This window comes from Adiantum capillus-veneris, chromosome 14 (assembly GCF_014529385.1).
Source record: "Adiantum capillus-veneris isolate H3 chromosome 14, ASM1452938v2, whole genome shotgun sequence".
Taxonomy (NCBI): Eukaryota; Viridiplantae; Streptophyta; class Polypodiopsida; order Polypodiales; family Pteridaceae; genus Adiantum; species Adiantum capillus-veneris.
The window spans coordinates 119,345,958-119,362,915 of NC_140944.1; positions in this window are offsets into that span (position 1 = coordinate 119,345,958).

The window sequence follows — 16,958 nt, forward strand, 5'->3', positions numbered from 1 at the left end:
GTTTCCTTAAACCCTTATTGGAGAGAGACTACAAGAAGGATGAACAATAAAGGGATTCGAAGGCCGTGCCACTTCTAGGATAGGAATAACAAGTGCTAGAAATCTTTTGACCAGGTGGTTGCCCAATTTAAACTCAGTAACATGGAGAAGCTACTTATTAACAGGGTTGTAGAAGGCTTGGACCGCGTTCTGATGTCGATCTGCGAATTTACTTTTTAGTGGAAAGCTTGGAAATGGCCCATGAGTAGCTAGTTCTCTAAACCCCAAGCCAAGGGAATTTATCAAATTTTTATTCATGAGGCTATTTGGTTTGCCACTTTAAACAAGCAGTGTAAGAAGCATTGGTCGGAGGCTTGATGGGTGGAGGTCATGAAGAATACGTGGAATCCATAGTGGCCTCAATGTATGAAGATATTTCTATGGAATGTACTTTGGGGGGCCTTGCCTACATGAGTCAAGATTCAAGCACGTGGTATCGGACCCGATAGATGTTCAGGGTGCAGATGGACAATGCCAAGCTCTGCTCGCAAGGTGGTCAGTGGAAAGAGCTTGAGGTGCACGACAAACTGTTCTCCCCTCTATGGGCTAGCCTGAAACTAGTCGAGGGTGCGCCAGGCGAGCTCATTAGGAAATTCAAAAGAGCAGCAAAGACTTTGGGGCGGAGAGAATTTCCAAGGGCTTGTCACAACTCTACATCTCATTGATCTCTATGGCTATCGAAGGTAGGAAGCATCTCTTTGAACCCATTTTGGAGGGAAACTACTAGAAAGATCAATAACAAAGGTATTCGACGTTTGGGCCAACTATGGGACTATAACAACAACCAATGGAAAATAACAGAGAAAATGGTTCTCCAGTACAACCTCCATGGGATTGAAAGACTACTGAAATGAAGAGCCCTAGAACGGATGGATAGTTGGTGCCTACCTAGTTGTGAGTCTGAATTTGAGTGGAAAGCATGGCGATGGCCTAAGGATAAACACTTTGTTAAGCCCGAAAACAAAGAAGTATACAACACACTTATGGCTTTGATGGATTGATTCTTCCCATTGAACAAAGAGTGGGGCATGAATTGGAAAGATTCAAGATGGGAGGTAGTCACTAAGAACATCACGTGCCCACAATGGCCACACAATATGAAGGTCTTTCTCTCGAAGGTACTGTGGGGAGATTTACCGAATGAGGTGAAGGTTCTAGCCACGGGAATTCTCCCAGATAGATGCTCTAAATGCAAAACGGCTAAGGAAGACCTCTCCCAGGCTTTTTAAGGAATGCCTTGCAAATGGGTGCTATTAGGGAAAAATTGGACTCACAAAGGGGCCCTATAAGGACTTTGATCTAAAATAGGCGCACAGTAAATTTTTTTACAAATAATATCAAACTTGTTCGACCTTTTGGATTTAGAATGTACTCATTGAGATCTATCCGTTGATATATAGCATGCCCCCAGATTCCTTATATTCTAGAAGATTCCATTTTTTGATGTGACAACTCCGTCTTATAAATGGAATCTCTCCCCACATTCCAGCTTCAGTGGGGAGGCAATAACTTCTACAAATCAACTCCAAATTTGTTGGAGTTTAGGGATTTAGAACCTACTTTCTAAGATCTTTCCAATGATATGTTGGTTGACAGGGTTTTAACAAAGCGTTCATGGATTTCACCAGGTTGCCCATTTAGGAAAGAGAGACAAATTTAAACATCCTTATCCAAATTTTCCCCGATGAAAGGACATGGAAGACAATCTTCTATAAGAACGATCTATTTTTGGAAGGGAAGGTTATTAAAAGCCAGCAGCCACTTATTGCAACACAAATTGTTAGATTCTGCTACTTCAAACAGGTTTGGAAGGCTAGGAATGGTCGTATATTCCACCACACCATGGAAATAGCTAGGTTCACAAAGATAATACAAGAAAGAAAGGGGGCGATCCTAACCTTTGGGAAACGTAAGAGCTATGATTAATGGAACATGTTAATTAGCACCATAGGGGCCAACTCTCATTGATAAAGGCGTTATGTTCACCGCCGCAGGGTGGCTCCCCTTTTAGTCGATGTATCCTTGACCTTTTAGGGATGACAATGGCCATAGCTTGGCACGAGCATGATAAGAATTTGTAATTTCTTGTGGTTATCAATATAATTTACTCACCATTGTGACTTTAAAAAAAAAGGATTATGCAATTATGCAAGGCTTTGTGTAACTATGCCAATTTTGGCATGGTTGCATCAACGATATATTGTTGAGATAACGTGCACGTGTGATCATATCGTAATATTTTTTCTATTAATTGGTGTTTTGTCACATTGAATATGCAACAAAAGTATATATATATTTGAATAAAAAGATGAGAGAGAGAGAGAGAGAGTTTGTACTTTGGTTTTATAGGAACATTTCATCTTATTTCTGGATTGGTACCATGTTTACAATGTTGTTATAGTGATGTCACAATTCGATATGTGTACCTAAAAAAAAAACCAAAGAAAGGTTAGAATGATCTAAATTGATGTCCTAATCATTACTAATCAGTAGTATATTTTTAAAAAATAAAATGATGTTTCTTATGTTTAAAAACATGAAAGTTTTCTTGCATGAAGGAGTACATGAAAGTTTTACAATATTTAAAAGTGTGCTATTCCCACAATTGCATGCAAACTTTAGTACATCATTTGGAAACATTGTTAGATCTAAGTAAAGAATTGAAAGGCTTTTACATATACTTCCGTTTTGACATTCATTTTGTCAATTGTCATCGATGCAATGCTGTCGGCTAAACTTTTCTCACTATGCTTGTTGACTTGCTTTCTAGCATGCTCCCATTGTTGATCTTACATTTAATGCAAATTAGAGGAAATAGATGTTGGCATCATCCTTATTACATTGATTATACCTTTGTCAGAGGGTGGAAGCATGTTAACATGTTGTTTGAGGACAGATTGAACGGGCGTCAAATTGGTCGGACACGTAGCCGGACACCACATTTGTACTCTATTAGTTTCTCGAGCTAGTGTAGTAATACTCTGTGTAAATCTTGATTCCAGAGTAGTGGATCAATTCCCTGAGTTGTAATGCTGCAATGATATTTGTAAAGGTCCATGTGAGTTGGCCACTAGCCATTTAGAATGCCCTAGGTATAAAGGCCAATAATCTTAATGTGAAAGAAGGCTTATCTTTAGAGAAGAAAGAGCTCTGTTGTACGTATGCTCAAGCGATTACGAAGCTCCAACTTGTAATCATCACAGCTAATGGTTGGGTAATCCGTTTTTAGTTTTGAAATTTGCATTGTGTTCCTCTCTCTTTGCTCTTTCATTTAAGTGTAAGCATTGTCAGTTTTGTTGTGGTTTGCAGCAAAAAATCCGTGAACCTAATCTTCAGATTTGAGTACTTAAATCACTATTTTTAGTCATTTTGACCATAGGAGAGTGTTCCTAGAAAATAGGGTGCCCTTTCTGGAGTGGTCTATTGCAGTTTTCAGGACCTTTTTCATGATGGATCGTGATCTTGGTACCTTGTTGGATTGCAACCACACTTGGTAGGATAGTGCCCCTACGTGTCCTAGACCTCCTCGTAAAGTTCCATTGCAGTTCGAGTTCGTTCGAGTGCCAAAATGGCGTGATGACCTAAGATGTGTGAGAAAGGACATAGAAAATTTCCCTGATCTTTGAGTGTTGATTTGATTGTTGAGTTAGTGTGTTTGCTTGTTAAGGTTCACTTCTTGAGATTGACGATCTCAAAGAGTCTCCGTGCCCCATCCGAGTCACTTCCCTGAGTATTGACATTATGTTAGTGCCCGATAGCTATGCTATAGACGTTCGTCCCGGTGACCCGCCAACATTGGCGCCGTTGTCGGGGATATGATCCTTAGATGGTGAGTGACCTAGTGCGTATTTAGAGTGTTCTTTTTTGGAGATTTGTCTCTGCGCGCATTCTATTCACACTTTAGAAGTGAAGCAACTAAACAAGGGGTTTAGTGCTTCATAGACTCTAGAAGTTGACGACTTGCTAGATCTATTCTTGAGAAGTAAAGAGGGTTATGAGGGAGATTTGGTTTCTACAAGTGATAGAGAACCATCAGAACAAAATTCATTTAAAAATGCTATCAAACATGGATCATGATCCTTCCATGTACCTTTTGACATTTGGGGATGATATTTGACAAGTACATCCTTGATAACTAGTGGAACAACTTTGCCAAAAGGGACCATAGCAAAAAATTGAAAAAAGTGGATCAAAACACCAAAATTCTGCTAGATAGCCAAAATTATCCAAATTCAAAAAGATTTGGGAAGAGTATCACCATAACATGGAGTAAAACATGACCAAGTTTCATGTCAAAATGAGGTCAAACATGGATCGCAATCCATGTACCTCATCAAAAGATTTTGGCTGAGATTTGAGCAGTAGGTAGCTGTAATCATTTGGGACAACTTTCCCAAAAGAACTATATGCAAAAAAGTTGCAAAAAGTGGCCAAATGAGCCAAAAACAGAACATTATAAAAACTCTCACAGCAGAATGTGGAAGTCAGTTTTGGATGGGAAAAACTGATCCAAATCCAAAAATTCTTTGTGGAGCAAGCTACAAACATCACAAGCTATCAACACACAAAAATTTAGATCCAAAAGTGGTGGAACATGGATCGCGATCTATGTACCCATGAATTTTTTTTGGACAGAAACTTTTCCAGTATGTAGCATAGACCATTGTGAACAAAAGTCTCCAAAGAAGTTTTGACAAAAAAGTTCAAAAAGTGGGTCAAAAGAGCAAAAAACTGTTCAAAGAGGAAAACCCTAAAACAGATCTAGGGATTGATTTTTGCCAGACTTAAACAAGTCCAAATCACACAAAAACCACATAGAAGGGATGAGTGAACCAAGGACAAGGTGTGAGTCAAGTTTTATTACCATCTGACAAAGAGGTACATGGACCGCGATCCATGTTCCTTTGTCATCACAGACTGATACCAAACTTCCACCATAGCTAGAGGACATTACAAGGAGTCCATTGGTCTTTTCAAAAGTGAATTCGGATATAAAAAAACATACCAAAAGCCCATAACTGCCAAGTACTCTAATAAAGTGCTAGAACTGACCTAAATTTCAATCTAGAGGTCGATTTTCAAAAAAATTGATACCGTAGGACCTACTAATCATGTTGAATCTGATGGTACCAAGAGAAGTCAATTTGGGCTCCAAATATGGATTGCGATCCATGTACCCATAGTGGTAGCTTGAACTGAAACTTTCCAAATCATTAGTGCACACAAAGGGAACTTATCCCCAAGTCCAATTTTGGAACATTTGAGAAAATTTGGGCCAAAAGACATCAAAACAAGTGACAAACAGAAAATTGCAGTGCATACCTTGTACTAGCTATTTGATATATCAAACCAAGTCCAAATCCAAAAAGATTTGAGATTTAGTTTGTGGACATAGTCAAGAACAAGCTGCCAAGAGGTCAAGTCCAGATGTGGTTGAACATGGAGCATGATCCATGTACCTCAACCTCAAAAATTGATGAAAATTGGTATAGAGCATGCACATGACCTTGTCTACACTGTCAAAATTTGGAAAAATTTTGAATTTTTTTTTTGACAGAGAAACATGGATCGCGATCCATGTACCTCAGCATAGTAGGGGTATCTGACTTGGTGATCTTGTAAACATACTTGAGGACATCCCAAATCTCAAGTTTGAGTAAAAAATACCTTCTAAAGACCAAGATACAAGCCAAAGTTCTTGTGTTCTGGTCTTGAAATTGTTTTGAGTACTGTTTCAAGTGCACTTCACTGAAAGTGCTCTAACTTTTTGATATACAACTCCAAACTGAGTCAAATATAGCCAGGAAGAAAGCTGAATTTATGTAGGTTTCCTAAATCCAAACTTTTAGGGTACCCCAAGACCAGTTTCTAGAGACCAAAAGGTCACAAATTCTTGAATTTTGAGGGACCTTACCAGGGACAAAAGGGGCTAAGTTGCACTAGTTCAAAGTGGGTTTGTAAGAGAATATCTTGAGAATATTGAGTGAGCCTTAACCATGACAAATCATCCACCACCAGGGTTTTCTACTCCACTCAGAGACATGAAAAACGCAAGAAACGCTGCAATGCCTTCAACAGTGGGATTGGGAGAATACTTAGAGGAGAGGCATCCTCTGATCAACAAACCAAGTGTGAGATTCATAAGAACTAACAAAGCCATGAGAGTTCTTATGGATTACACTTATGAGGAATTATATAGATTCACAAACGGGGATCAACATATCTTCTACAAGTGTGTAGAACCCAATGCTAGAGAGTTGACCACCTATTAAAACCTCTATGCATTCACATATATAGATGCCCATGGAGTCCAAGTTTTGATGGTAGATAACTATGGAAGAGAGTACAAATTTGTCAATCCAATGGGCTTAGAATGATACACATACAAGGGTACTCCAATCTCTATTTTGAGAGGATTCCACTGGGAGTCTCTCCAAGACTAGAGGAGAGGGTGAGAGACGTTGTTAGCGTGCAAAAAACAAGGAAAAAAAGCGCCTCTATAGCTCTGCACGAGTCACACCGTTGGAAAGAAACCCTGTATGACGGTAGAAAACACCAAAGTCGAACACCTGTGAAGATGGGCGAGAAACAGCTCTAACTCAAACCATGAGTAAAATTTTAGAAAACCAAGACCAAGAAGACAAAGCTTGTGTCGTGAGGATCTCCGTAGAGCATCCATATGCTTGATTCTGATAACCGACCAGAAAGTTACAAGCTTTTGAAGATGGAAGGTCTTTCAAAAGCTCCAAAAAACAAATCTCTGTAAGCAAAAAAGGATGTGCACGAAAATACAGCTATTTAAGGGGGATTTTTTTGGTTCTTATCCCAAAGGATTTTCTCTCCCTTCTTAGACGACTTCATTTCCCTCTTTAGGCACCTTTTTATTGGTCCATTTTGAGCCTTTTTTGGGTAAAAAATGGGTTGTCGGCCACTTTTTGACCAAGGCAAGTGGGGGGGATGGGCCAAGAGCCTATCTAGGCAGTGGGAACACAAATTGGGCACCCCCTCCTCTCTCGAAAGCCCACGAGCCCTCTCAAGCAAAGCCAAGAAGCTCCATTAACTCCTTTGATACACCATTAGGGGTACCCACTCCCCCCCTTATACCCTCCAATTTTCACATGCTCCCCCCCATGTGGGATTATTCCATTGCCACATGGCATGCTTTCCCCTACTTCCCCATGTCCAAACCTGAAATTTTTGTTTTGCCTCCAAATTGAGCCATTTTCTCAGAGGCGTAGCGGGTGACCACGACCACCAAATATAGTGTGGTAAAGCACGGCTTGGAACTTATTACTCCAGCTAACTCTAGAAATTTCTAAGCATTCCATTACTAAAAGAAACCATGAAGTCGTCCCACTTGCCGTCTTCCCACGTGCATCCGCCGCCACTTTTTAAGTGAAAAACTATCCACTTCGAGTGCATGTAACTCATGATGTCGAAGTCCGATTTGCAAGCTATCAAGCACGGCTAGGAATACTCATTAAAAACTAATTTTTGAAATCTCGACCAACCCAAAACTCAACCAACAGCTTGACCAAAACCAAGCCTTTGTACAGGGCTTTTACACGGACACATTCAAAGCTGGAAGCACTATGTACATATATATACATGAGGGTGGTCAGCAAGTTTTTTTGGCATCATTTATGGCTTTTGTACTCATCCAAAAAATTCCTGACATAACTTGTCAACCCCCCCTAGCCTGCTTGATCATTCATGACAAGCAGAGGCCCCCAGGGTGAAGAATTGATGTAGCTCATCCCAGAAACCTCATCCACCTTTTGTGGCGTATTCACACTGTTTGTTTCCATTGATAGCATCTCATCTGTCACAATAGTCATCAACCGTGCTAAATACTTCTTAACACTAGAATGGTAATAGGACACTTTTATGTCCTTGGACACTTTTGTGTCCTGTTAAGTGACCATTTTGCTTGAATTATTTGAAGAGTATGAGAATGGATTTCTAGGTGCTATATATCGACAAATTTTCCTTGTGAGCTGAAAAAAACTTAGCATTTTTTTTGGAGTATCGATCTCACCATTAACCTTGCAAGACATTTTTGAACCTAAACTGTGTAAAAAAACGGGTCCTGTTTTTGGCTTTTTTTTTTCAATTCTTGGCAACTATACCACTCTAAACTTCATATTTGTGAGGTTTAGATGGCTAGAGGTTAGGCCTTCATAGTTCTCAACATGTTTTGATGCTTGTAGGGAGAGCTAAGTGTTAAAATTGAAAGTTATGACCAATTTACAAGAATTGCCTAATCCTATTTTTTTGGCCAAAATTAGCACTTTTATGATTTTTGGGGGCTTTCTTGATATCCAAATTCAATTTTGATTGTGTAAGTGTAATATATAACATAAAGCTAATCTTGCTTGAGTTTTGGGGACCCTAATATGCTATATAGCATAGTATATGATGATGGTTGAATTTTTTGATTGCTGAAGAATATGATACATTTTAGAGTAGCAAGTATAACTTTCTCAATACTGCTAGTTTCTTAGGCCAATTGTGTGTATTTTGTAGGTATTAACCATATCTAATCATAGACTACAAAATTGTCTAGATATTGAGTAGTTTTTATGGGTTTCTAGAGGTCATAATGCTAAAACCAGTTTTTTCATGTTTGCTGTATTTAGCACTTTTTCATTGCCCCCAAGGTTCCAATTGTAAGAGATCCATTATCCTTTTGACATGCTCCATGGCTCCTTTTGAATCCAAAGGCCCAAAGGGAACTAAGAAAACATGTATATAGTATCTGTATTGAGCGTGACTATAGAAACTTTGATGATAGGTCCGCAGAATGGCAAAAATGCAACTTTTTTGTACCTATTTTTTTTGCCCAAAAAAAAATTAGTGAGGTAAAAGCAACCATATGTTTTGGTCACCAACCCATTGAAGTTAACGGGGCATTTTATCTCATGTCCTACAAAAATCCCCACTCTTATTTATATGCAATCAACCGTAAGAAATTGCTGTTTTGGGCAAAATGCACTCGTCCATCAACTTTGGAGGCTTGTAGTGACCAAGGGATGAAAAAAATTACAAGTTTCTCATTTTTTCCATATGTAGTAGTTATTGAACTATAAGCTCATGAAAGGATTTTTCAAAATGAGTGGATCTAATATGGTTTTGGATTTTTTTCCCAAAACGTTGAAAGGACACTTTTATGTCCTGTTACGTTACCATTCTAGTGTTAAGTCTATAACCATTAACACGGTAGCTATGTAGTGTACCATCTAAATCAGCCAATTGATATGTCCCATTATCAAACTTGTTTACAACAGTAAAAGGATCCTCCCACTTGATCTGAAACTTCTTTTGGAAAGTGTGGTCCAATTTACTATTGTATCGCAAAACAAGATCTCTTTTCTCAATTCCCTTATCTTTCATGCATTCATCAGCTCTTTTCTGGGCCTTTTTACATATTTCTTGATCGTAATCCAAGTCCAAAAGCCTGTCTAGCTGCAGACATTGTAAATCCAATAACCTTTGTTGCCAAGCATCTTGTTTCTCTTCATCTTGCAATGACAAAAACTTGAGTGCAGGGATTTCCACTTCAATAGGCATCAAGGCTTCTTTGCCATAAACCAAGTGATATGGTGAGAATCTCCAACTAGTTTTTATTGCCATTCTATATGCCCATAACGCACAAGGCAACTCCGAGTCCCAAGTTTTGGCATGTGTTAAAGTCATTTTTGTCAGAATCTTCACCAATTCTCCGTTAAACCTCTCATTAAGTCCATTGCACTGCGGATAATAAGGGGTGCTGTATTTATGCTCTATGCCAAGCTTCTTGCATAAGAGATTGAACATTTCACCTCTAAATCCTGGCTCTCTGTCAGACAGTAACTCCAATGGCACCCCGAACTTGCAGCATAAGTGCTCGTACATGAATTTTCCCATCTCCTTGCTGGTAATTTGTTTGACAGCCTTGGCCTGTCACTACAACAAAAAAGGGAGCCTTCGACGCAGGTTTCGACGCACCCCATCAAAAAAACCGTCGATATACATGTCCCTCCAAAAACGTCGCTATATGCGTCGATATACGCGTCAAAAGGTAATATTATCGACACATATTTCGACGGGCTTAGCGACGCATATAGCGACGACCATAACAGAAATTTTTTTCTTGGACTGAGGACAGGCAACCTGGCCTGTGCTCAGTGAAAAGATGGACACAGCCACAGCCAGACTGTCTGCCCAAGAAAGCGACCAACACCAAAATCAACCGTGCTCCCACAAAAATTTCGGCAGAGTAATGATTGCTTGCGTGGCCTCATGCGCTTCTTCATTTTGAGTCCTTTCGACATGCTGCAAGCTCCATGCCTCAAAATTTTTGAGTAGCTATTTCACTTTGAAGCATAGATTCTTCAGTTTAGGATTCTTGTTCTTCCATACTCCCAACACCTACTTTACCACTAACAACGCATCACCTTTGATTTGCAAACGTTTGATTCCCAATTGTAGACAAATGTGTAAACCGCCTTCAAGAGCTATATACTCTTCTTCATTATTACTCTTTGCATTGAGTTTTAACCCTTGCTTCCTCACAAGATTCCCCTGCGCATCATAAATAACAACCCCACCAGAAGCAGCATCATGACTTCTTTGATAAGAGCCATCAAAATGTAGCAGTGAAGCATTTGATATAGCAGGGGTTTCTACTTTTTTCCTTTGGACCACCTCCTCTTTAACCAAAACAGGAGTCTCTTTATAAGTGAGTAAGTCTGCCAAAGTAGCCCGAGTACTCTCTTCCACCAGAAAAGTGAATTGGAACTCTTGCAGCTCAATAATCCATTTCATCACTGCCTTTGATATATTTGAGTTATTGAACAATTGAGGAAGCAATGAAAAATTGGTGAGAAAGGTGAATGATTTCTACAACAAATAATGTCTAAACCATCTACACGCATAGACCATGCTAATCATCACCAATTCAACCTCTGAGTACTCTCTTTCATGAGGAGTTTTCACCCTGCTAGCATAATAAACATGCTTCATATATTGAGACTCTTTCCCTCTTTGCAACAACATAGCCCCAATAGAATCTTCTCCAACTGACGGGTTAACATAAAACTCCTTCTCCCAATCAGGGGCCTGCATAACAGGTAAGGTGCTCAACACTTCTTTACCTTTGTCAAAAAAATCCTCACAGTCACGTGTCCACTCCAAAGGATCATTTTTCACCACTTTCTGCAAAGGATAAAACAGCTGTGATGCCAAAGGTATGAAACGAGACACATATTTGACCTTGTGAATGAAAGTAGCCAATTGTCTTGTATCCTTTGGGGATGACAGCAATAGCAAAGCTTCTACTTTCCCTAGATTTTCTTCAATTCCATTTTTAGAGATCATATGCCCAAGAAGCTTCACCCTTGGTTGTGCCAAATGACATTTTTTAGGGTTTAACTGACCCCCGCATTTATCATACCTTGTAAAAAGTCATCTCAAGCTTTTGAACGTGCTCCTTGCATGAGCTGTACACACAAAAATCATCTATGAACCCTTTGAAAAACTTCCCAAGGAATGGGGAAGCCCCAGGCCCATTTTTCAACCCAAAGGGAAGTCAAAGAAAGTAAAAACAACCCCATGGAGTGATAAAAGTAGTCTTCTTATGATCTTCAGGAGCAAGGATAAGCTGAAAGTATCCTGAATAACCATCACAGACGGTATACCTTTCAAAACTAGCCACTATATCCAAGAGTTGATCAATGAAAGGCAACGGGTAAGGATCCTTTTTGGTCACTGCATTTAACGGCTTATAATCAACAAAAACTCTCCAACGCCCATCCTTCTTGGGAGTGACCACTACAGGCTAACCCACTCAGCATTATCTAGTGGAACAATAAACCCTGCATGCAAAAGCTTATCCACTTCTTCTTTTAAAGTATTCATTTGATCCTTACCCATTCTTCTTAGTTTCTATCTCACTGGCTTTGCTCCTTCTATCAACTCAATCTTCAATAGGTCCCCAACAAGACCCCTTATTTATTGATATGATGTAATGAAAAGATTCGGAAACTTATCCAGTATCTTCAAGTATTCTGACCTTTCTTTTTGTAACAAATCTGTACTTAGCATATTTTGAATAAGTCCTTTCTTCACTGATAGCTCCTGCTTGGGCTGCATTAACTCTTCAAGATGCTCCAATCGACTTGACGCATTTATATCCTCTGAATTCTGTAGCACTTCACCATCTTCTTTCTCCTCTTCATTTAGTAACAAAAAGGACACTTCACCCTTGTCACTGGAGCTTGAAGTAGCACTACTATTTGAATCCTCTGAATTTCCCTCATTGGTGATTTTAGATTCATCATCTTCAAACACCTCTTCTAATGCCAGAGGCTGTTTCGTAATCATATCGAACATCCTCTTCTCTCCCTTTTTGCTATACACAGTGATTGTGCCCTTGCCCTAATCTTGTACAGCACCAAGAGCTCTTAACCAAGGTCATCTCAATATGAGAGGAAAAGCTCCTAAACCTGCTGGCATAACGTGAAATTTCACCATAACTTTCACATTAAAAACATCAATCTCCAAACCTTTGACTAGTCCCAAACACTTAACTTTGGCATGATTTGCTAGTCGAATCTTGAACCCACAGCTTCCAGACATGATCAAGCCAAGTCTCTCGACACATGACTGTGTGATCACACAAAATTGCGCACCTCCATCAATGTAGGCCTCTCACATGCTCACACCTTTGTGCCAAGCGTTCACCACAGGACAGATGTCGGGTAACTCCTCCAGAGACAACACTCTGACATGACCACGCTTCGGCTCTTTTTCAATAGGATTCACTAACGACTTCCACTACCTCTTAAATTTGGGTACCATGTTCATCAACTGTCCAAAAGTACAATTTACTTTCCTCCCAATCATATCCTCCTTGAGACTATAAGCTGTCTGACCTTCTCCCAATGGCAAATCCGCTACTTCAAATTTCCTGCGAGGTTTCCTTTTCTTCTTGGTCTTTGCATCTTCACCCTCTTTCTTCTTCCCTTTCTTCTTGCTAGGGCCAGCACCATTTGGTGCCCTTTTCCGCTTCCCCAATGGCATCATATCTGCCCCTTTATTCTCAACGTGCACTATACCCACTTGACCACCTGATGGTGAATCTTGATTCTCTTGTTTAGCACCACGATCCTCTCGTATATCCGAGGCATAATCATTAGAACTGTCACAAACCTGCTGGGGAAGTGGGTACATATCACCTCCCATACTCTTTGGCTTTGTACAATGAGTGTTGATATGTCCCAGTTCACCACAATTATAACAAGTAGGGATAAACCTTCTTGCTGGTTGAGGAGCACCTTTTCCACGACCCGCATTGGCATTAGGTTGAGATTCATATGGCTGGGCCACCCCTCTACCACTGCCATGACCACAACCACCACCAAGGACATTGAGCCATAACTCCTGCATCATGGTCATCATGTCCTGCATATTACGTTGTAATTGCTCAGTGTCTACAGCCCTTCGCATAGGTTGAACTCTAGCCTCTACCTGGCTCTCCTCATTTTGGCCACCATTAACCTGTCCATGGACCACTCTCCCATACTCGTTAAGTCTTTGAGCTTTCCATTATTTCCCCCTAGCAATTACAATTGCTTCTTCAAAAGTGGTAGTCCGCTTCAACTCAACTTTAAACTTCAAACTCTCCTTCAAGGTTTCCACAAAATGGTCCTTTTTTAACATGGCGGGAGGGGTTTCATTTCCCAACGCTCGGGCCCATTTATCCCAAAGGCGGGTAAAATGCATGACAAAATCATCCACACTCTGATTATCCCTCTGAGTGTAGCCCAAAATCTCATGCGAAACTTCATCAGATGCTTCGACATTCCTGTATTGTGCCAAAAATGCTAGCTTCACATGGTTATAGTCCAACACAATCCCTGGCATTTGTGCCTCTGCCGCCTCTCCATAATTTTGGAGCCAAGATTTTGCTTCATCCTGTAAACTGTATTGCAGTAGCCGTAACAGTATACCCGGATCCTGTATGCCCTGAAGCAAGCAAGTAACTTCCAATTTCTCAATAAAAGAGTGCGCATTTTCACTAGGCAATCCATGAAACTTAGGAAACTCGTTTGCCATGTTTGCTTGCGACACAAACACTTACATGTGACGTCGAAACTGCAAGGGATGTTGATGGATTGCTCCAGTACCTAATCCACCTCACACTGGGTAGCCCAGCCCCCAGTGCTCGGCTTCACAAAACCTCAAGAACCTCACAAAGGGTGCAATCCAAACTAAATGACAGCCTCACTTACTATCCACAATAAGTACATACATAGGCGGTTGTCCATAAGGACCCACATCCCCTTTACATTCTCTGCTTGCATAGTGGACAAATTTTGTGAAAATTGGATCACGTGAAGATTTCTCCTCAGTGGGGGCACCAAAATGATGTTAGCGTGCATAGGACGAGGAAAACAAGCGCCTCTATAGCTCTGCACGAGTCACACTGTTGGAAAGAAACCCTGTATGATGGTAGAAAACACCAAAGTCGAACACCTGTGAAGATGGGCGAGAAACAGCTCTAACTCAAACCATGACTAAAATTTTAGAAAACCGAGACCATGAAGACAAAGCTTGTGTCATGAGTATCTCTGTAGAGCATCCATATGCTTGATTCTGATAACCGACGAGAAAGTACAAGCTTTTGAGGATGGAAGGTCTCTCAAAAGCTCCAAAAAACAAGTCTCTGTATGCAAAAAAGGATGTGGAGAAAAATAAAGCTATTAAAGGGTGATTTTTTTGGTTTTTATCCCAAGGGATTTTCTCTCCCGTCTTAGCCGACTTCATTTCCCTCTTTAGGCACCTTTTTATTGGTCCATTTTGAGCCTTTTTTGGGTAAAAAATGGGCTATCGGCCACTTTTTGACCAAGGCAAGTGGGGGGATAGTGTCTGGGGACCAAAAAATGGACCAAGCGCCTGTCCAGGTAGTGGGAACACAGATTGAGCACCTCCTCCTCTCCCCAAAGCCCACAAGCCCTCTCAAGCAAGGCCAAGAAGCTCCATTAACTCCTTTAATACACCATTAGGGATACCCACTCCCCCCCTTATACCCTCCAACTTTCACATGCTCCCCCCCATGTGGGATTATTCCATTGCCACATGGCATGCTCTCCCCAACTTCTCCATGTCCAAACCTGAAATTTTTTCTTTTGCCCCCAAACCGAGCCATTTTCTTGGAGGCGTAGCGGGTGACCGAGACCACCAAATATAGTGCGGTAAAGCACGGCTTGGAACTTATTACCCCGGCTAACTCCAAAAATTTCTAAGCATGCCATTACTAAAACATACCATCAAGTAGGCCCACTTGTCGTCTTCCCACGTGTATCCGCCGCCACTTTTTAAGTGAAAAACTATCCACTTGGAGTGCATGTAACTCATGATGTCGAAGTCCGATTTGCAAGCTATCAAGCATGGCTAGGAATGCTCATTAAAAACTACTTTTTGAAATCTTGACCAACCCAAAACTCAACCAACAACTTGACCAAAACCAAGCCTTTGTACAGGGTTTTTTACACGGACACTTTCAAAGCTGGAAGCACTATGTACATATATATACATGAGGGTGGTCAACAAGTTTTTTTGGCATCATTTATGGATTTTGTACTCATCCAAAAAATGACTGACAACCTCTTTCCAAGAGACCTCAAATTGGTTAGATTGGTGACTGAACCACAACGATTAAGACCATATCAAGTGGCTCAGTGTGTCAAGACAAAGTACAATGGATCAGGGGATCCATATACTCATGTTTCACTCTTCAAACAAGTTTTGAGAGCTGAACAGATTGCAGATTTCCATACTCAGTATGAGGGATTTGGGTTGACATTGGAAGGAGTTCAGCCTTCCCTTAGTTCCAACCACTAAATAGAGATGATTTTCCCAACAGAGCACAACTCTTACAAGAATTTGTAGAGGAGTTCTGAAAAAGGGGAATCAAACACAATATAGTGTCACAGATCTATGCTTTCAAACAGAGAAAGAATGAAAGAGTGAAGGAAGCTCTGCTTCGCTTCAAATAGTACATAGATAGATGTCCGATGAGAGAGCTACAGCAAGATGAGAGATTGTCAGTTCTCTTCATAGAGGGATTGAGTACTGAAACTTTCAAAAAGGACCTACATTTAAAAGGATGTACGACATTTGAGCAAGTCACTAGAGAAGCTCTTTATCTAGTTGACAATTGTGAGGTCTACGGAGAGGTGACTGAAGATACAGACAATGCGATTAGTAGTGCCTCATCTCTAAAGAGCGAACCCACAACAAAGCAAGATGTTCAACATCCTTGGGAACCAATCATTGATCAAGTGGTTAAGTGAGTGATTAGAAGAATAAACCAAGGCTACATACAAAACCTAGATGTACGACAACCTCAACTGAGGTGATGTAATACTTGTGGAGGGGATCATCCACTCCATGGTGTAGCACTCAACCAAAGACGCAACAAATGCTAGGGCAAGAACCACCTCCTCACAATGATGGTAGACTAGTATTCAACTACACTCAGCCAACACGTGTGCCGCAACCAGTGAAAAACCAGTACTCCATGGATGTAAATACGCTCATGTTCATATAGCCAATTAGGAGTATGGTTCAAAGAACATTCTTACCAGGCAAGAAAAACCATTGGTTGGATCACCAGCTATGAAACTAGAAGGTCCATGCTATGAGTGTGGAGGTGACCATTGGGCACGAAGTTGTCAAAACAAGGGTCCATAAATAGAATTATTTTTATTATGTGATGGTTGTGAGAGAGGCCATCTACGCCAACACTGTGCTAAAAATACAACCTACAGGGGGAAAGCAACAATGAATTTTGTAGGTGTCATGCCCTCTTCAAGTGGATCCAAGGTAGAACCCATAATTCCTTTAAAGGTAATGAGTCAAGCTCAAGCTCAAGA